Source organism: Mustela erminea, chromosome 3 (genome assembly GCF_009829155.1).
Source record: "Mustela erminea isolate mMusErm1 chromosome 3, mMusErm1.Pri, whole genome shotgun sequence".
Classification (NCBI taxonomy): domain Eukaryota; kingdom Metazoa; phylum Chordata; class Mammalia; order Carnivora; family Mustelidae; genus Mustela; species Mustela erminea.
In genome coordinates this window covers 55,576,598-55,593,349 of record NC_045616.1, presented here as the reverse complement: position 1 = coordinate 55,593,349, position 16,752 = coordinate 55,576,598, and the positions used below count along the sequence as shown (strand labels likewise).

At 33.6% G+C, this 16,752-nt stretch overlaps 1 pseudogene; it reads left to right on the top strand.

The window, feature by feature from the left end:
* The first annotated feature begins 5,688 nt into the window (after positions 1–5,688).
* The window catches only part of LOC116587197, a 110,552-nt pseudogene continuing 99,488 nt past the window's right edge, over positions 5,689–16,752 (top strand).

Here is a 16,752-nt window from a genome sequence, read left to right as displayed (position 1 = left end):
TTTTTTTTTTTAATAGAGAAAGGGAGAGAGACAGAGCCTGACATGGGGCTCCTTCTCATGACCCTGAGATCACAACCTAAGCAGAAACCAAGAGCGGAACACTTAACTGACTGTGCCACCCAGGCACCCTTCCAATGGTAATTTTAAATGTGCTATACATCATGTTTCATTGGCAAGCATGGTTCCACCTACAGAGGGAACTGGAAAAGGTAGTCTGTTGCCTAGGATGAAAACAGAAACAATTTACTGGCCAGGTGGCTAGTTTTTGCTGTGTGCGCAGTATTCTAGTACATATCCCTTAAACAATGCTTATGGAATTAGAGTTGCAATTTCATATTCTTCTCAGCATATACATTATATTAAAAAACATTTTGGGATTAAATTAGATTAATCCCACTTTATACCAAAGTGTACTTTATATCCTTGATTATAATATGTGTCTTTCACAACTACTACTGCTATTTCTAAAATATCCTTATTGATGTTGAAGAAATTATGGTCATCTATTTATTTTTAAATTTAGATAAGTTAGGAGAACAGAAGCATTTTTTTAAGTCGTGGCACAAATGAAAATATATTTTTAAACTTCTATCATGAATAAAATGCTCTAAGAATAAATTTGTTTCATGGTACTCATGTTTTTCCCCTACAAATTAAAATTTATTACAGAAATAATATCACCAAAGATAATTTATTCTACTTAAAATATTCAATATAGCCTTAAAATTATGAAATCTATATCCTTATCAAGTGTGACTCCACCAAATGTGATTCTACAGAGAGCAAAAGAGTTCATTAAACAAGACACCACTGAATCTCTACCACCTAATTTAATACAACTTTCATGACAAATGGCCCTCTGAAAACTATTTTTCTAGTATTTAGTAATTGTGCATATAGATGTAAGAAAAATGAGATCCCCAAATGATAAAACAGAAACTATTAGAATATACAGAGTAATACAGATGAATAAAATAAACTGTTGGATGATGGCTGAAATATAAGCTAAAATATGGTTATCTTATTTTCTAAGCCTCCGGAAAAAATAATTAACACAACAAAACACAAAATAACTCCAATAACTTCCTTGCATTCCTTTCTTATAGGAAAACTTGTTGAGTTTCCTCTTGAATTGATGTACAATATTTACTTCTGTTGCTGACTCCAGCACTTTGTTCCATGTCATTAATTCAAGGAGTAAGAAACATCAAGGAACATCAGGAACATCATTAATCCAAAGACCATTTCTGGCCATGCCTAAGTGAAGCTATTAAAGATATTTCAAGATCTGACTAAAATAGTTATTAAAAAGCCTAACCACTATGTCTCAATTTATTTTCCTAGATAATTGTAACATCTTTGTTTTGGGTCATGGGTTGGTACATGTCTTTGGGTTTCATTTGCTACATTATTTTCAGGCCGAGGTGAAAAGAAAATCTAAGCCACAATCAAAAACACTTAAAAGAATTTCAAGCTAAGTTTCAGTATTCTTTTTATATATCATAGTATATAGTTCTGGTGGAAGGTATGGCTTACTTGTGTCATTAGACAGCCTGGTGCATATCTCCTCTGTCTTTTATAGTCCGTATTAAGCAGAACATTCCATTATTCTTCTACATTTTGTTTTTTTAAGATGTGCAATTATACAATACTACTTGATTAAAAATTTCAAGAATGCATGGCAGTTACATATGTGACCAAGCAGCACAAGCTTTCTAAATAGATTTTTCTTTAAATGCAAGCCACCTTTCTATTTTGTGTATAATTTTGCCACCCATTCATAATTTCACATTTAAATGTGTGATTATTTCACTAATATCTATATACCCACGAGCCTAATAGCCTCGTGACCCAATGACCTTATCTATTTCTTCTGTTTCCCTCCTCTAGTCCAAAGAGCCTAATCCCTGGAGTACAGTCAAGAGTTGATGAATGTTTGATGTACAAAACAAGTCAATCAAATAATAAAATTTGGTAGCAAAATAACTTAAAACATATAATTTTTTTTATTCTGGAATTTTATTCTGTTCAGATTAATGATTAATTTAATTTTAAGTGGTGGCATGGAATGATCCATGCCTGCATCTACACACACACACACACACACACACACACACACACACACACACATTTTTGCCCCTGAATTATCAGATGTGGAAAGAATTGAAAGTAACAAAGTCTAATACGATGATTGTCTTCTCTCTGGTTATTAGTACACATTGACATTGGAGCTAAATGTATTCATTTTTTTACATTTAGGATTTTCAATAGTCATTTTTATATTTCATTTTAACTTTTATTATGTGACTCAAGGGACAAGGATTTCTGTGGAATTGCCCAGAACTATAAAAGTTATATAAATAAACTAGATAGGTTATTTTTTATTTTTTTGTTTTTTGATAGTTGTTAGTCAGTCCCATTAAAATGGGATGGATGCTTGTATTCCTAAACTTAAATCCTATATTTTCAGTCTGTTTTAACTTCTCTTTTAGTAATTCTTAGAGCAGTTGTAATCACCACTTGTATTTTCCTAAACCTTTATGATAAAACTCACTGAAGCTTATTTCCCACTTAGTATTGTATATACCCTGCATCTGTAATCCGGTTCATGGATCCATCCTGCTTTGCATCAAAGCCATCAAAGGCACTTTGAATCTGGAGACAGCACACTATAGAAGAAATAGAAACACCAACTGCAGTTATTGTAAAACCCTGAGTTCATTTCCAGTTTTGACCTTCAGAAGTCATATAAGCATGAGTATTTCCCTAATGTTTCTGATCAGTCTACATTAAGAAGGTTAATAACACTTACACTATTAATAATTATATGCTACATATGTGTAAGTTATTCAGAGAAGTCAGTTTCTGGCTACAACATTAGGAAGACCAATTATTAGCCGAGTGCAGATTTTGAAATGCAACAAAAATATCATGTCATCTGGCAAGGAAGCCATTGAAAAGAACACGAGAAACAATACAAAAGCAAATTTTGCTTGGTCAAAATTTTCTAAGGGATTTCTCTGGTTGGAAAAAATGTCACCGTAGCACAACCTTGCTTTAGGTTCACTTATTTAACAATTAAGACTGGACTGAGATACTACACTCTCCTGGAAGGCTAGAGACTTCCTATTATTTCCAATCATACCAGTACCTATTTTTATATTTACCTAAATATACTTTAGTAAAATTAGAGTAGAAGAAATTATCTACAACTAGTTCCAAACTTTTTTTTTTAATGAATGAAACAACTGAGGTAGAGAGTATTCACTACTTTCCCATCTTCTCATAAACAGTCTCAATCAGAGAAAGAATAAATGTCAAAGCTCTTCATTACTTTTAGCATACTAGCTAGCTCTGATTTCAATGATTTGCTAAGGTCTAGTTCCCTTCCATTCTCCAACTCCTGTTAAAATAAAACAAATTCTATCACCAAAAGAATATCCTGCAAAATTAATGACTGGGTCTCTCCAAGTTCAGAATCTTCTTGCAATGGAATTACCTATATTTCTATCGAGTCCTTGTGTTTTATGATTAATCATGGCATTTGCATAACCCCTGTATTTGATCTGCACATTGGGGAAAAGACAGAGGAAAGACGCTATGAGTGTTAGTGGCTGCTGCAGCCTGCGGTGTGAAAGGACAGGAGTAGTTTTGAAGTCTTTGGAAAGAAAAAGTCAGAAATCCAAAAGTAGGTAGAGACTTCAGTAATTGCCAGCAGATCCCAGCAGGTCAGTATTTATAATCCAGTCTGCTGGAGTTTATGAAGCAGAAGAGTGAAAAATGTGAGACTCTGCTTAAGGCTAAAAACAAAAGAAGAGTGTCTCATTCAGACTTAAAAGACCTACAAGCCAATAGAGCTAATGTGAGAAAGAGCATCCTTTAAAAATGAATATATGTTCATCTGTGAGTTTGGTCTTTAAAAATGATCTTGTTTTGAGAAATGGATTTGATATGTTCAGCCACTCATGTTTGCTTATATTCCCTACATTACATTTATTTGATGCCAGAAAGTGTAAAATGATCATCAAACTACTCATCACATCTAACAGATGTTAGGTACTGAAAAGCAACTCCACTGGCATGGACATGTTATGGAGATGACTAAAACATGGATATCATATCATTCTTGAGGGGCCCTTTTTAGAAACATAAACTTTATTTTGCATATTTTCCAGTGTGGGATTCTAAAAATGAGAATTTTCATCCATTTTCTTTAAATAAAGAATGACCAACCTCAAGAAAATAAAATATTTGAAACTCATCATTTCCTAATTACTTAGCTATATTTTACTATTACATATGCTCTTGGAGTTACTCACATCTATTTTATCAGTGTGGCGAAATACCTTATAAAGGTGGGTTACTGCGTATCTCTTCTCAAACCTTCAGAGATATCATGTTGGAGTCAAGAAATTGGCCATAGTTGCTAGTGTCTACAACACAAAAATTGTCAAATGCTGTAAGTCAGTGACTGATTTATTGATTATTGTCCATTGTTTTTTAAAAAATGATAGGGAAAATATAGTAACAAAGATAAAATTTAAAATGATGCTGTGTCTGCAGTTGTTACATTGTGAATAACACGAGTAACATGAAAAACTGACATTTTCTTCCAGTATTTAAAAACTAGCATCTAAGTTACCAAAGAAGTCACTCTTGCCAGAAACTAATGTAAGAATTTCCAGCATGGACAGTTCTTCATTGTTTCACTTTTGTCTTACTCTGAACATTAAAAAAAAAAAAAAAATCAACAGGCATTAATATCAAAATTACATGTTTGTTAATCCTCTAAGTAGTTATTCTGTTGTGTTACATGTTATATGTGAATAATAATTAAACATGCATTCATGATTTTGAGATAATACTCTTAGTAACAGAATTATTAATTGATAGACTTTGAAAGAAACAGCAATTCAATCTGAAGTTGTAAGTGCATTGAATTCTTCATGAAGAACACTGGATATTTTATTATTATTTGTAAATTGTTTTAAATGTCCCTTATAGAAGAAAACTTTATAATAGCCTAATATACATATGTATATACATACTTTCTTTCGCCCAAGACCTGCTTTCAAAATTTTATCAGCTCAAATACATCTTGATATCAGATAGAGTTTGACTTCTAATGAGTTTTGACTTTTTTCTCTGGGTGAAATGGGAACTATTACAAGGTTCTGAACAGAGGAATAGCAAGATCTAATAGCTTAAAATAATCATTTTCTGATAGAGTATTGAGGATAGATTGATGGTAATCACTTAATATCAGTGTCTTCTGATTTTTAGATAGGCACACATGACTCCAAATGAAAAACACATTTCCTAGACAATGCTTGTGGTAAGCTTTGCCCATGTGATTGAACTCTGGCTAACAAGTTGTGGATGGAAGTAATGGCCACAGAATCCAGATGACTTAAAGGAAGAGTATATTCTTTTTCTCTTCTACATATGAGAAAACTGAGGTAGGTGAATTGGAATAGCTGGTCAGTAAACCACAAACAGGCATTTCAAACTCAGTTGGCTTCTTTCTAGAATCCTTCGAAGCCACTATATTCTAGTGCTTTATAGCATGATGTTTTTTACACCAATGTGTGTGAGATGGTGATTTAAAATTAGTCAAGGACTTAAACCTCCAGTATATATTTTAAGCAGTCAGTGTAATTTCATTGGAAGTCAAGGTGGGTGGGCGAGATGGACAGATGGATGACTTGTCTTGTGGATCAGAAGCTGCTGCGAGAAACGAAGCATTCTTTGTCTTGTAAAGTACCTTATACTTCTCCACTTGCATATAATTTCAAGTAAAATAAATTTAGTATGTGTGACTGTAGTTGTATATTTCCATACACACATATACAAATGTACACACATAGGTACGTGCGTGCATGTATCTATGTAGCAGTGTTAAACATAAACATTTCAAAAATATATATGCCTGAATGACTATTTTTAGGTTAGCCTACATTTAGCTTATGTAATTTTAATTTAGCATTGTTGACACTATTATTTAAAGTCTCAAAAATGTGATCATCCAAACATCATAAGCAAATAACCCGGTAGGCATTATTACTAAAAAAATGAAAAGGCACATTTGGAACCATTAGACAATTTTAAAACTACAAACATGCACAGTTATTTTCCTCCAAACCATAAAAAATTAGAGGGAAACATAGATCTTGACTTCTTGAATGATAAATAAGGGTCTCTGAATTCCAACGTCTTTGCATTTGCTTTCTGTAGCCTCAGCATAATCACTGCCAACAATTTCAAAATATGAAATATTTCAAGGAACTTTACACAGAACCTGTCAATAATTTAATTTGCAGATAAGATGAAACCAGGAGAGCAGCAAAAATTGACAACGTCTTTGAAAGAACACTATATTATTATAAAATGCCAAAGTCTGAACCTTAAAAAGCATGTTAGGAGCAAGTTTTCAAATCACTATGGCTATCATACTTTAATTTATTTTAATGTGCACTTCTCTGTGGCCACAAATGATATGAATAGGAGACATAGCTTGACAGCCCGTCTTAGCATCAGAACAGCTGTGAAGAATAGGACACATCAAAGAGAAAGTTACTAAAGGCACCCTCTTTTGTAAAACTTCAAATTGGAAGGAGAAATTTGAGTTCAATATTTGTCTAAGGCACCAAAACTGTTTTTACTGAATCACTGAAAAAATAGAGTACAGACCCTGTGAAATACAGCCACGGTGAAATGTGTGAATTTCTGTGGAAGGTGGAAAGCAATTTTCACAAGACAGGACCGTTAGAGTGTAAAGTTTAAGAAAGTTCCTTCCGGAGCCAGATCTCAGGTCCCCAGTAGAAGGACCCCCCATAATGAAAGAGTGACACTGGAACAAAGAGTAAAATTTAACATGGTAGAGTAAAGTGTTCTTTTTGAGTTTATAAGAAATAAAGAAGTTCTTCAAGGAATAGTAATACTTGAGGATCTTAAAATACCTTGTAATGTACGACACTTTATTTCAGAATGCTGTTTGGGTTCAAATGCAGAACACTACCTAAAGATTCAAAAGCCAATTGCCTTAGTAATTGCTACAGCTGAATCATAAAGTGTACTTTCTAGACACTTCTTACTAAATGGTCTGAACAAATGTAAATGACTATGAGGCTCTAAGTTTAGTTCTATATACAACTGCAGATGAAATGAAAATAAAATCATTTACTAAATTTTGTTGAACTCAATTCATCCCTCTGTATGTCCTGTGGGGACTGAACTCAAGTCGGAAATGTAGGTCATGCTCATAAAACTATGACCTTTGTTCAGGACAGTGTTTCCGATTTCATTTTAGCACTAGGATTTCAGTTGAAGTAGCTCAAAGCCCACAGAAGTGAGCATGAGGAAAACATTCAGGGACATTGGCATTACAGGTAACTTTAATTTGAATAGACATGTCTCTTTTTAAGACTTTATGTGTAATTTTGCTTCTGAATTTCTTTTTAAGAACATTATCCTGAAATGTAAAACCCTTTTAATTTTTTTTAAAATTAACATATAATGTATTATTAGCCCCAGGGGACAGGTTTGTGAATCATCAGGCTTACACACTTCCCAGCACTCACCATAGAACCCTTTTTACTTTTATAACTTTTTTTCTAGTACTAACATATATTGATGTTAACATGCATGTATATGAACATATGTACACACACTTATGGAATTTGGGAAGAATGCCACAAAAGAATAAATTAAAACCAGTAAGATTTCATTCTAATGAAAACATAATAAAATTTAAAGCATCCCCTTGAATCAGTAGATTCATTTATCTCACACAAAAAGAAGACAAATGTAGAATATTCAGATTTAGTACAGCAGATTAAGTTCTTAGAGTCCAGTTGTTTTCCTTTTCTTATTTTGCTATCTTTGGCATGTGACTTTAATTTTTATGGTCTATTCCTGGCCACTCCACTTTCCAGGGAAAAGTTCTCTAATCCAGGCAAAAAGAAGTGGGAAGGGTAAATAATGGGGGAGTCCTGCTGATTCTATCCACCTTTAACATGATTTCTGGGAGCCCCACCAAGCAATTTCTGCTTATGCTTTTCCCTTTTAAAACTGGGTCTTTGGCTATCCCAGCTGCAGAGAACAAGGGGCGGTTAATGTTTTAGTGTTTTATACTGTTATAATAAAGGAAATAATAAAGGAAGCCAAGGGAGACCCCGTCTTTGTATAAAAATCATCATACCTGCCACTGTAAATCTATAACTCATATACTTCAAAATTATGGAAGTGTTTCATTACTTATTTCTGGAGAAGTGAAACAAACTCTTTCATATTAGTTTTGCTGATTTCCCATAATTCAGATATTGGATAATGAAATTTACTGAAAGGAAGAAAATAAAGACATTTCTTGTATTTAGAGAGACTCTCATTCTCAGAGGCATTTATAACAAGCATTTAATATTTATCATATAAAATGACTGTAATATACTTTTTGAAAACTAGAAAAATGGTATTTATTTCATTGATTATATCAGTAATTCTGGCAAATTGCCAGAATCTAGGCTAAAGAAGATTCTTAACTCATTACTGAAAAATTGTAAAGGATCTTCATGATTGAAACTGTGAAATATTTAACAGTGTAGAAAATATTAAAGGATGATCCATTTCTTCCAATATATTTCATAACTATAAGTTCCTACATGTGGGGCTCTCCAATAAGAAACAATTTCAAGATCCCTCTTCCAATCACTTAGTATAATTACCAGGACTTTGAATTCTCTCTGAGATGTCCTGGGTCACAAACATTAACACCCCTGCTAGCACTTACTACTGTTGGTATTACATTCAAAGCCTGCAAGTTGAAGAAACAGGTAGTATTTCATAGTTTCATAGGTTTTCTCATCTGCTTTTTTCATTACTAAATAAACTGAACATATTATGTGAAATGTCATGGAGAAAAGTTTATTTAAAATGCTTCATTGTTTGGAATGAAAAAAAAATACAACTTTGATAACTTTTGCTAGTTTGATGGAAAAAATGGCCATGAAACTCTGGTGCAAAAGACCAGGGGAGAGGTTTATGTTGGTCCTGAGAGGGCATGGGGAGGCACATGAGAAAAGAATAAAAATGAAAGAATTTGAGAGACCTTGGCTATGTTAGGCCTTGAGGTGGGTAATGGGGCTTCTAAATTATGAGTCAAGTTTTAAAATACTTGTGTGGTATTCTTACGACTTGGATGAGGGAGTTGAGTTTTCTACACAACAGTTAAGGGAGAAGAAGGAAAAACTACTAATGGCAGCAGAAGCCAGATGTGTAGGAAAGCCTCCGCTAGTATTTGCATAATATAGGTCTGAAGAAAATGGAGTTTGAAAGTTGAAATTGTTTTCCTTTAGTAGTAAATAAATTGCATGTTCCTGATCTAAAAATAAGACAACTTTCAATAGAAGCAAAGGGTTTTTGTTTAGAGTTCCTTCATTAAATGAAACAAATTCAACAGCCCATCCAAAGACCCCAGACTTACGCAGCCATTAATATCAAATCTGAAGGTTAAAATCACTGAGAGGAAGTGTATGCTGGAAAGTAAAGGAAAAGTCATTATCTTAGTTAAAGTATTTTTCACGAATAGTGTGGTGGGCTGAATAATGGCCCCTCCAAAATGCTCATGTCCTAATCCCTAGAACCTGTGAATCTGTTACTTCACATGATTTTATTAATGTAATCCAACTGGGGATCTTGTGATGTAAATTATGTGGCCCCAGATGGGGCCACATAAATACAGGTTCTTATAAGAGGGAGGCTGGAAAAACTGAATCTTTTCCTGATTTCTATTTTTGTTTTTTCTCCTAACTACCACAGGTACTTCATCCTTATTGCTGCTGGGCATGGGTCTTTAGGAAGTATTATTCTATTTTTTATGGGCAAGCCAAATACAGGTTTATTGTATTCTAGAGGTCAGTGCACAATTACTGGGGTTACTAATTGAGTTTAATTTTTTATGGGACTTTCAGAAACTTGTACTATATGTTCAGTCTGCCTTTGCTATAAAACTGATTTAATAATTGGCAGTATTTCAAAAGTCTTAAAGAAAACACTGCCTGGACAAAAAGCCCTGGCGAACTATGAAATGTCTCAGCAAAGTTAGGTTTCACCTAGGCTATGATGAGGAATTTCTATGTTGTAGAACAACTCTGTGATAGGAATAAATTGAAAGAAATGGAACAGTATATATGGCTGTAGCCTGTGGGGGGTGAAAAGGGTGTTTTATGATTTTCCTTCTGCCATTTGTCTGTTTTTAAATAAATTGAAAATGTAACATAGGAACTATACCACTATAATTTAATGCACTACACTGTATTGTTTATTGATAGATCATAGAAGTAGCAAAATTATATTACTTCAAAACTTATTCTATAAAATTATTTCAATTTCTGCTACTTCTATCCATAACTTTTATTATTTCTGTTCAACAGCTTTTATTTACAGACTTCAGCATGAGTTCTATTCAAAACAATTTTTTTCTTTAAGTTAAAATATATACATAGAGTGGCAATTCAGATAATCCTGAAGATCTTCGGAATTATTACACTACTATTCTTAACATATGTGCTTCATATGTTACAGTGGCTATAAAAGTTTATCAAAGAGTAATCTTTTAGTATCCTGAAAACAATGTCTAAATTGTTCAAATGGTTAAAAACTATTCATATTTCCTGTATTTATCTTCGTGTACTTTTTTCCCCTGGTGGCGCATTTGATGTTTAATATCATTTGCTATTTCATTAATGAGGTAAAATTTAATTTCAGTTGGTCAGTATTTCCATATTATGATGGTACTTGATCAATAAACTATATTTATTTCAATGGTATATAGATTACATACATTTTTATGGATCTAAAAGTGTGTGTCTACATATATGTATATGTTTATACACATCTGTGGCATTACCACTTTGTGCTCCAAAATTTCTAAGTCTAGGGTTCCTGGATGGCTCAGTTGGTTATGCAACTGCCTCTGCTTCAGGTCATGATCCCAGGGTCCTGTGATCAAATCCCAGATCAGGCTCCCTGATCAGTGGGGAGCCTGCTTCTCCTTCTACCCTTCCCTCCCACCCTTGCTTGTGCTGTCTCTCAAATAAATTAAAAAAAAAATCTTAAAAAAATTTCCAAGTCTAAAGACTATACATTTATATAAGAAAACTCACAAATTTACAAACATCCTATTTTCAGTAATGAACTGAAGTCTATTAAAATATATCTTGCAATAATTTCTAAATAATATTCTCTAGTTAATTATTTAAATTATAGAGATTAAACTATATTATTAGTAATAATATTTTCAGCTACTTATTCAGTAATTTAGAGATTATAAAATTCAAGTAGTCTGTATTTGTGAGGGTCAGAATCAATTTAGTTATCCACTACCAGCCCAGTAAACTCGAAGTAGCAAAAATAAACTCCTTGCCATCTTGGATAGAAAACAACCAGAACGTTTGCACTCTTTCATTCCTGGAGAGATAAACTAAATTAGGCAAATGCAGTGTTATGCAGTGTTATGTTATAAACCAGGGTAAAGTGGGTAACTGAGTTCATACTAGTAATTACACAAATACAGGTATGTATATCTGGTCATGAAAAAGAAGTTGCTCTGGGGTGCCTGGGTGGCTCAGTGGGTTAAAGCCTCTGCCTTTGGCTCAGGTCATGATCCCAGGACCCTGGGATCGAGCCCCACATCGGGCTCTCTGCTTGGCAGGGAGCCTATCTCCCCTTCTTTCTGTGCCTGCCTCTCTGCCTACTTGTGATTTCTGTCTGTCAAATAAATAAATAAAATATTAAAAAAAAAAAAAGAAGTTGTTCAAGAAAATATATAATGGAAGAAATTATACTTCCTCAAACTTAATTCTCTATAAATTGAAAATAATTTAATTTACATCACTATATTTAACATTCAAGAACAGCCCCATGAAGTAGATGTTGTCATCTGACTTCATGAAGTTAAGTGCATTTTCCCGGTTCACTGGACCAGTATAGGCTATTATGTGATCTTAAGTGCAGTGTTCTTTCTGGCCTTGTATATAATTTATTGGAAACTGGATTCTCTTTTATTTGGATTTTTCTCCATCTCTCTCTCTCTCTCTCTCTCTCTCTCTCTCTCTCTCTCTCTTACACACACACACACACACAAAACCCCAGGAAATGTCCTTTTTTTTCTTAGGCCTAAAAATAATTAGGTAAGCTTATTGAAGAGTCAGGGGTCTAAATGTTTACTCTATCCTTTCCCTTTGCAAAAAGTCTTTGTAGGATCTCTTTTAAAGGATCTCTACTAGTGAATTATTACCCTCTGTGTGAACACATACACCAAAATCAAATGAATCATGACAAAGCACTTCCTATTGGAATGGTCTCTTGAGGCGCAAAAATAAGATTTCTCTAGATGTGCTTAGTCAAGTTGTGTACTAACGTAGATCATCATGAAGGTATCCTCAGAAAACTCTATTCTATGGTGATTTGCTTGTTTGGATCCATGAAGATAAAGACCTAAAATGCATTTATTCAGGCAGATACGTAATTTTATTAAATGAATTATAGGAAACATAGTAAGAGAATAATATAGGGACATAGTAAATATTTGTGCTCTTTTCTGCCTCTCTGTGCCCATAGTTTCTCTCTGTATCATGGTTCGTTTTATGTGTCTGCTTGATTGGGCCACAGAGTACTTAGATTAAACATTATTTCTGGGTGTACCTCGACATTTCCAGATTAATTAGGATTTGACTCAGAGGACTCAATAAATAGATGGCTCTCTCCAACGCAAGTGAGCATCACCTAAATTGTTGAGGACCTGGAGAGAACAAAAAGCAGAAGAAAAAGGAGGACTGGTTCCTTTCTTGCTTATTTGAGTTGGGACATTCGTCTTTGGCCTTTGGATAAGGATTTATAACATTAGCTACCCTGGTTCTTAGATCTTAGATCTTAGGCTTGCACTGAATTATAACACTGGCTCTTCTGGTCTCCAACTTGCAGATGGCAGATCACGGGATCATTCATATCTACCAAACGTCTATGTATACATGCATGTATATATGTACATGTATACATGTATGCATGTATATATGTACTATTCCCATCTACCTACATGCATGTATGTATTATGTATATATGTGTGTTTTTATGTATGTTAAGTATCTATCTATCTATCTCCTAGTGACTGGTTCCTGAGTCTTATTTTCAGAGTTTTAGTTGAGATTATCAGAGTGACCCACCTCTTGGGCATCTTAACACAGTTGTTGTGGCCAACCTCTGAGGTTGTATTGTGGCTCATTGTTCAGGTAACAGTCACTGTGAAAAGAGATTCTTTGAAAAGAGGCACTGGAATGGCAGGTAAGACACAATTATATATAAAATATAAACAAGATATTTACTGCCACCACGCTCTAGAATAGAATACATCAAAGAGAAACTAAATTTATCAAAATGAAATTATGTTTACAAATTAATATCATATTGATGGATAATTAATGCCCTGAAAAGGATATTAAACATTCGTGAGAATTAGTAGGACAAAAAAAGGACTAAAAAATCCATTTAACAATATGTTCTAGGTAGAGTACAATATTCAACTGATAAATGCAGTTATTCCTTTTGACCTTAGACAAGAACCTAAGACTGTATATATCCCGTGTTATGAAACTGAAGTAGAGTTGAACATGTCTTTGTTTTCCTCCTTTATTTTGTGATGGAGCTGTGCAAAGGACAAGCCTACACATTGTGTAATTAGTATCACATAGATCCTGGAATACAGTTGCAACACATGTATAAAAACGGAGCATCGTTAGGCCACAGTGTGACTAAAATAAACTTTCAAGTGTGAAAATTATTCGGGTTTTTTTACAATTTTTTTTAAGATTTTATTTATTTATTTATTTGACAGACAGAGATCACAAGTAGGCAGAGACACAGGCAGAGAGGAGGCAGAGAGGAGGAAGCAGGCCCCCCTCCAAGCAGAGAGCCTGATGTGGGGCTTGATCCCAGGACCCTGAGATCATGACCTGAGCCAAAGGCAGAGGATTAACCCACTGAGCCACCCAGGCGCCCCGAAAATTATTCTTTTCTACTACTTAGGTTCCATATAAAAAAATAGCACTTCTTTTACTCCATGATACTTTTTTTTTTTAGAAAAAGACATTATGTCCAAAGCAAACTCTTCCATAGGTAATGATATGTTCCCACATACAATGAACCAAATAACGATGAGTCAATTCACAAATTTTTTTATCCTTAACAATTTAAAAGGATCATTACAGTATCAGTTCAATATCATTTTTTCTTTTTCTTTTTTTTTTAAAAGATTTTATTTATTTATTTGACAGAGAGAGATCACAAGTAGATGGAGAGGCAGGCAGAGAGAGAGAGAGAGAGAGAGAGGGAACAGGCTCCCTGCTGAGCAGAGAGCCTGACATGGGGCTCGATCCCAGGACCCTGAGATCATGACCTCAGCCGAAGGCAGCGGCTTAACCCACTGAGCCACCCAGGCGTCCTCAATATCATTTTTTAATGGCTGTGAAATAAATAAAATAAATAAATTATTGGGATCCACCCAATAATAGACATAACCTTTCTTCCATACAGATGATAAGGAAAAGTGAATCACCTGAAATTATCCTACAATGATTACTTCTGTATTATATTATAGCAATTCCACAATAGTGACAAAAACAAACAATAAATTTAAGACATTCCATAAACTTTTATGCATAAAATGCCACAAATTTTGAAAATTATGTAGAAAAAAGTAAAGTAGACAAAACTTTTAGGCATAGACAAGCATAGGATTAAAATAAACTGTATATCAAGTCCTATGATTTTTATTATGCCAAAAATATGTTTTATAGCATGACAAACTACTTAGGGAGTTATAGACAGAGTTAGGAGGGTGATTTATTGTGAGTTCCTTACCAGCATTTTTTCTTCTCCCATGCTTCTTTATTTTTTCTCTTAAAATTTTATGGCACTAAAAAAAATAATAATGATAACATTAGAAATTGGCATATTAGCCCATAACCCTAAAATAGCAACCACTTGATTTATTATATTTGAGGGGTTTTTTCTGCATGCATCTATATTTTCTGGAGTTGAAACTTTGTATCACCCATTTTTATTGTATCACAAGGCATGTCATTGGATCACATGACTGAAGGAATGAGAACTCTTTTAGTTTTGAGGCACTGAAATGAAACACCAGGTAAATGGTGGCAGATGTACCTTTACAAGAAATAATGAAAGAGGGTGAATGAATACAAAAATCTTTATGCAGAAGTGAAGTTAAGTTGAGGAAATTCACACTGGGGCACTTTAAACTATCTTGGTCATTTTGTTAGAACTGTTGCCAAGGGAATGCCTCACTTAAGGAGCATACATTCATTTAAGGTTATTTACTCAGATTACATCCCTTGAACACTGACAGGGGATGGAAGAAATAAAACATATATGACTCAAGGGTTTTTGTTTTTGTTTTTTCCCCAGGAGATTATATTCTTCTGTTGAGTTAGCAAAATAGAAACCATGCGCGATGAAAACTGCATATCCTATTTTTTACACATGTACTTTCTGGATTCCTGTTATCAAACTCCGATGCAAGTCTTACTAAATAATTTATAGTAGACAACACATGCTTTTCTGATGGTTGGTCTATTATCTAAACAATGAAATAGTAAGTTTCCTATAGCTTAATGCTTTATCTAAATCTAAAGAACTCCATAGGAGCAGGTTTAATTATTACTCTCATTCCTATAGGTAAAAAGCCAAGAATCAGAGAGAGGATGAAGAATATGCTGAAAATTACACAGTTTATAAACTGGGGTTAGAACACTGCCTCTCTATTTTTAGGATCCAAGCTCTTATCTACTATATTATGTTCCCTTTGACATTTGTATGGTTGCTTGAGGGTCAGATGCAGTGAGTGAAGTCACTTTATAAATAGTAAGTTTTTTTTTTATATAATATTATTATTCTCCACTTTCTACATAGTCTTAATGGATATCATTTGAAAGGCCTACACAATACTTCTATTAAATTGCTTTTTCCCAGTTTAAATGGCCATAACACTACTGGAGTCATTGTTTCACTTTTTGGTCAGCTTTTTAGAAGTTTATTTTTGGCAGTTACTTCAGTAATACAGATGTGGGTCTATAAAAGTATTAGTTCTTTTTTTTTATCCCTCAGATAAATTATACTAAAATAATTCCAATATCACAAATATGCATATATGATTTTCTTTCATACATATTGCCAGGATATTTTCCAAAATAGGCACAAATATTTACATTATCTCTTGTGTTTAAATGTGCTAGCTTTACCACGTTCTCAACATTATGTGCTATAATTTTAATACATTTTAAAAATAAAATTTATATTCCAAGACAGCTTTGTTTTAATTCTTTGACTACTACTGTGTATGTAATTATATGTTTATTGCATATTTCGTCAGGTCATACGTATATAATATTTGTTCTTTGTTCATTATGAATATTAACGTTCTCATATTTCAGGTTAATATATTCGATGACAGTTGTTCCTTTTAATTTTGTTCTTTTTCACCTATTTGAAGCTGCCAAAATAGGTGGAGACTATTTTAAATACTTTTGGGTCACTGTATGATCCAGTACATGGATTCAGTTTAATCATATATCCTAACATATAATTAAGCAAGAAGCTGTAAGAACTCAGTACACATGTGAGATAATATCCCTGCCCAAGCTACAAAGAGTCGAAATGACTGAAATGTCAATTTACCTATGT